Below are 6,000 nucleotides of genomic sequence, written 5' to 3'. Positions count from 1 at the left end.
AGGCCATCTTTGTGAATATGTGTGTATGTACATGTGTATATAACCTTTCCTCTCGGAAAGTTAGACTGGAGGATGATGGGTTCAAAGCCAGCCTAAGCTATGCTTGTCTCAAAACAAAACAAATTCTTTTCTTTAAAACTGAAAACGCACAGCGTGCCCACTGTGTGCTTACATATATACCTACTGTGTGCTTGTACAGATACAGTACACTTGTGCCTGGTCGCCAATCAGTGCTGGGTACACTTTCTTTTACAGTCCAGCCATGAGGCTGCCCTTCCACGCAGCACAAAGACAAGTCCCTCGCACAGACCAGGTCCGAATGTTTACAAAGCACTCTCGCACACATTAACTCGTCAGCAGAGAATCCGCTGACGGGGCCAAGATGAAAAATGGACGGCCGAAGGGTAATACATCATGGACCAGAATAATCGTTTAGCCCCTTGGATAGAGGCTTCCATCCAAGCTTGGATTACAGCTCTCAGCCACACACAAGGCAGATCGATAGCAACACCATCTTCACTCCGGAAGGGATTGTGGAGATGACCGTCTTTGTCAGCCCAGGCTCCATGAGAAAGTGCCCTGAGTAGTTGGCTCAAACAACAGATATATGCCTTTCAATTCTGGTCAGAGAGGCAGCACGGATGGGTTCTAGTGAAGGCCTCTTCTTGCCTGGCAGAAAGTCACTGAGGTGGTATGGATGGGAAACATCCCCTCACATGCCTGTGCGCTTGCCCACTAGGCGGTGGCACTGTTCTAGAAACCTGTGGGAATCTTTAGGAGGTGGAGTCTAGCTGGAGGAAGTGCGTCACCGGTGGCGGCTCCTTTCCACTTCCGGTCTGCTCTCTGCTTCCTGGCTGTGGGCAAATAATGAGCAGCTGCCTCATGGTCCTGGCGAGGTGCCTTCCTTTGTCATGCCTGACTCCGTCTCCTCAGACTCTGAGATGGAATGAACCCTTTCCACCCACTTGTCATGTATCCAGCTGCAGCAATAAGGAGAGAAGAACAGAAGAGACATATTGATGTGTCTCCCTTTGTGGAGAAAGGTCTCTCCCTCTGACACGGACACAAACTCCATCACAAGATCCTTCCCTCTGTAACTACCTAGGCATGATGGGTCTCCAGAGGGCAGACCTCCTAATTCCACCCACTGGAGATCTGAGCTACCACACTCAGTTTTGAGGGGGGGGGGGGCAGATTGGTCGTTTATATGAATGTCCTGCCCCATACCTCACTCCGGGTCCAGCAAAAGCGACTGGGCTATTTGCACAAGGATCATCCTACTCTGCCATGAGGTAGACAGACACTGGGTAACCTTAAATGAGGTCTTGCTTTCTCTAGTTCTTCGTCTGGCTTGTTGGCTGTAAACTGAGGTCGGACATCCCAAAACATCATCCCCCAAGCCCTTTGGGAAGAAGAGCCTGGCTTTTTTGGCCAAGCATCCCACCCCCTGAGAGCTTGGGATCGTGCTGTCTTTATTCAGGAGAAAAGAAGTTTTCTGGCTGCAGGCTTTGTCAATTCCTTTCCTGTCCTGACATCGCTTTTTATGTTCTAGGACGAGGTCACGGAGGATTTTCCAAATTTATTTGACAACATACGGAATATACATTCTGCCTGCTTTCGAGAGGGATTAGAGTCATGGCGGAATCCAGGTAGGGGGAAAAAAAATATGTGAACAAGATGAATGTGGAAGCTTGCTTTGAGCTCTGACATTTACAATGTTGCCATTTTGAGCGTTTCATCCCCGGCTTTTGTCCGTATTCATGGGGAATAGTATATTAGCCCCGGGACAGCTGTAACAATCAGACTTTGTTTCAGGGGAACCCAGTTCCAGAAAAGCAAAAAGCTCTCGGTGGACTGGGACACGCTGGAGTCCACACTCAGGAGGCCGAGACAGGAAGGACTGTGAATTCAAGGCCAGGCTGGGCTATCCAGAGACCCTGTCGGAGAGAGCACCAGCAACAATGAAAAAAAAAAAAAATCAAAAGCTGAGTAAGTAGTTTAAATTAATGGGGACTTTAAAGACCAGGATTCCATGCTCATGATGTCAGCTGGGCCATGCTGCCCTGAGAACTACAAGGCTAAAACTATCAAGGACCTTCCTCCTACTATCCAAGGGGTGGGTAACAGTCTGCACCCCTTAACTTACAACTACCTCTCCCACCCTGTCTCAGTGGTCAGTGGGCCATTTCTCTGAGATCCCTGAGATTCTCTGTAGGCTCCGCCCCACAGAATGGCCCCAGTTCCAAATGAGGTCACATTTCAAGGTACAAGGGCTAGGACTTTGTATAACGCACTCATAACTCAGTGGAGGTAGGAGGACAGACATGAAATAGATTGCTTACCTTAGAAAGAAATTAGAAATTATACAACCGACAAAACTGAATGGTTTGTAATAAACTGACCAGGAAGTAACTGGATTCCTGTCTGGCTGACTGGCATGGTCACTGACGTCATCACTATTAAATCCCTACAACCCCCCCCCCATCTGCCTCTCTCATTCCTCCACTTTGTCCTTACTTGCTTTCTTTGTTGTTTTGTCTTTGTGGGGTGTGGATGTGTGTGTGCATGCGTGTCATGTCTGCTTGCCTATGTGTGTGCATGCTTGTGTTTGTGTACATGTCTGTGTCTCTGTGTGTGTGTCTTTGTGGCTGTCTGTGTGTGTTGCTCTCTGTGTATGTCTGTGTTTGTGTGTATGTGCCTGTGTGTCTGTATGTGTGGCTCTGTGTGTGTGTGTATGTGTCTCTGTGTCTGTGTGACTCTGTGCATGTGTCTGTATGTGTGGCTCTGTGTGTGTGTGTGTGTGTATGTGTCTCTGTGTCTGTGTGACTCTGTGCATGTGGCTCTGTGTGTGTGTGTGTGTGTGTATCTGTTGTGTGGCTCTCTGTGTGTGGCTCTGTGTGTGTGTGTCTGTGTATCTGTGTCTCTGTGTGTCTGTGTAGCTCTGTGTGTGTGTATGTGTGTGTGTGTCTGTGTATCTGTGTCTCCGTCTGTGTCCTATGTGTTTGTGTGTATTCTGTATGTATCCTTGTGTGTGTGTGTGTATGTGTGTCTGTCTGTCTGTCTGTCCAGGTGGAGGCAGTACACTCTATGTAGCCAGAGAGACCTTGAACATCCATCCCCTGACTCCTGAGAAAGCAATGGTTTGTGTGGTTATGGGATGGAACCCAGAGCTTCGTGCATGCTAGGCAATCCTCTACCATAACTAACCCCCAACTCCCTTCCTCCATTTCTTGGGATTGGATCACAGAAGCTGAGCTGACAGGTGAAGGGATCAGGGTTCAGCTATGTTGACGGTCAGAAGTGTTGGCTGGACCTGGCTCACTTTGGCTGTGTTCTGGGGTTATGTCAGTCTCTGGGGTATTGACATGTCTCTACACGGTCCAACACAACGTATCTTCATCTAGACATTGTGATGTCTCTGATTAATTGCTAATTGCTTTCATTTCCCCATCTTCCAACATCTCCCTCCCCATTTCTCAGTATCGCCTAAGAAGTGGGTTAGCCAGCTTCCTTTGCACTGCTGTGAAAAATAAGCTGGTCAGCATCTGTGGGGTACCATGAGAGCAAGAGATAGTAACAGAGCCCCAGCTTCCACAGCTCTTAAATGTTCTCCCACTCCCCCTTCCTCTTCACCTTCCCCTCCCTCCCCCTCTTCCCCTTCCTCTTCCCCTCCCCCTCTCTCCTCCTCTTTCCCCCTCTTCCTTCCCCTTCCCCTCCCTCTCCTCTCTCCTCTCCCTGTCCCCCTCCCCATCCCCTTCCTCCCACCTTTCCTCTCCTCGTCCCCTCCCTCTCCCTCCCCCCTCTCTCTTTCCTTCCCCATTCTCCCTCTTCCCCTCCCCCTCTCCCTCTCTCCCCCCAACTCCATCTCTCCCCCTCCCCCTGCCTCCCTCCCCCCTCTCTCCCTCTTGTCTTTGTCTCTCTCCCTCCCTGCATCCCCCTGCCTCCCTTCCTCCCCCGCCCCCCCCCCGTGTGTGTGTGTGTGTGTGTGTGTGTGTGTGTGTGTGTGTGTCCTCCTATCCCAACTAGTCACAGAAAAGCTACCGTCCTGGGAACTCAGAGTGAGAAAGTGAAAAGAGACATGATTTACATTGCAGACGGTGTGAGATCTCACTGCTCACAGGTGCATGGTCATATGCCCATGGAGACCAGGGGTCAATTTTGGTGTTGCTCCCCGGGAGTGGTCCACTTGTTTGTTTTGAAGCAAGGTCTCTCACTGACCTGGAACTCACTGGACCTTGCCGTCTCAGCTTGGGGCTTATAAATACACACACCACCATGCTGGGTTTTTGTTTTGGCCCTGGTTGTCCTGAAATTTGCTATGTAGACCAGGCTAGCCTCAAACTGATAAGAGATCTACCTGCCTCTGCTTCCCAAGTACTGGGATTAAAGGCGTTCATGCACCACCACACCCTGCTGTTAAACATCTCATCTAGGGATCAAGCTCATGATCTCCTGCTTGGCAGGCAAGTACTTTACCGACTGAGTCATGTCTCTGGCTGCCAGTTATGGCACCAAAGGTTTCCCTGCTGTAAGCAGGAGCCCGACCCTTCACTGCTCTGCTGTAAAACTCTCATACAAGAATGGGCTTAGACCTCTCCATACAGGGCTCAGTAGCTTGTGCCAAAGTGGTGGGAGGTGGGGCAGGGGCCTGGCTGGTTCAGTCGGATGAAAACCAGTTTCCTTCCCAGGCTGAGCCTAGACTCTGAATTCTAGGATTCTTTAAACCTCAAAAATGGATTCACTGTTTTCTAAAAAATCCCAAGGTGGCTCTGCTCCAAGCCCCCTTGGCCCCAACCTACAATGTGGCTTCGCTTTGGAGAATTCAAATGTGGCTGACTTTTAAGAAATTTGGCTCTAGCATGAGGGGGTATCTGGTGAATCGCTTGGAAAATGAGCGATGGAGTTCTCAGAGGCCTCCGGAACTCACCCAAGAGCCAAGGCAAGGCAGCCTAAGCAACTGGAGGCTCCGTGGTCAAGGGTGTCCACTCGGTTCCCACTCCTGAACGCTTGCACCTCAGGGACAAGGAGGTTTGTTTGTTTTTCAGAATGTTCAGAACGCTTCTGTCCTCCTGCCTCTTCCCAGATTGCAACCTTGAGACTCTGTGAGGCGAGGCCACAGCTGTTTATGTACTTAACTTGACTTGAGGTTTTTAACTGCACTTACTGGGGCTTTTTCTTCTTCTTCTTCTTTCTTTCTTCAGGCCCTGTTTCTTGCTTGGCCAAATGAGGTGTGCTAACCCCTCCTCACTCTCCCAATATCTCTCCAAACACGTGCCGCACACCTATGCAAACGTCCAGAACACCAAGGAAATTAGAGAGCCGGATGAAAGGCAAGTGGGGGTTCGGGGCGTGCGCAAAGGTAGTCTCAAAATAAAATAAAATTAAAAATTCCGACGACGGCTTTGAAAACCAGCTGCAGTTTTTCTGATAAAAAAAAAAAAACGTAGTCTTGTGGGGTTAATTCCAGGCCAGGCTGCCTGCCAAAGGCTGAGATGGATTCTAGGCTCCATATGGTGTGGCCCACATAACGGGGAGGCTTGGCACCAGCGGGCTCCTAGCTGGAACCTGCGTTTGCGAGGCCTGTCCTCCCAAGACTGGAGGTTTGCAAGGGCTAAGTTCCAAGATTCGTCTCAGACAAAAGACTCTCTCCTAATTCTGAAGGATGGCCTACTTCCAAGGTGGCTTGGGCCTTGGGATTTTGGGTGACCAGGATAAAAACCTTTACCATCTTACTTCCTGGAAAATGTCTGTTCCAGACGAGAGGTTTAATCTCTGCATGCTGGTCGCTGTACTTTAAGAGGAGACTCTGTACACTTAGCCCATGCTACTAAGAGTGCCTAATACCTTTCGTGCTTCGTGTCAGATGTCCAAACCCAAATGTCTCCTCTGATAATGATGTTTCTCCTCCGTCCTCACTTGGTGGGACATAGAGCCCACTATGGAGTACAGCTGAGCACTGAGCTCCAAGAGCAACACCTGGGAGATCAACATTCAGACTCT

The 6,000-nt window shown here is 49.7% G+C and overlaps 1 long non-coding RNA gene across 1 annotated transcript; it reads left to right on the top strand.

The window, feature by feature from the left end:
- The first annotated feature begins 231 nt into the window (after positions 1 to 231).
- On the top strand, positions 232 to 5,470 carry LOC120095859 (uncharacterized). Its single transcript, XR_005491734.2, has 4 exons — positions 232 to 1,043; positions 1,553 to 1,649; positions 1,816 to 1,989; positions 5,202 to 5,470. It is a non-coding gene; the product is annotated as an uncharacterized LOC120095859 (long non-coding RNA).
- Positions 5,471 to 6,000: the final 530 nt, after the last annotated feature.

Source organism: Rattus norvegicus, chromosome 12 (assembly GCF_036323735.1).
Source record: "Rattus norvegicus strain BN/NHsdMcwi chromosome 12, GRCr8, whole genome shotgun sequence".
Lineage (NCBI taxonomy): Eukaryota > Metazoa > Chordata > Mammalia > Rodentia > Muridae > Rattus > Rattus norvegicus.
This window is presented reverse-complemented; position numbering and strand designations above follow the sequence as displayed.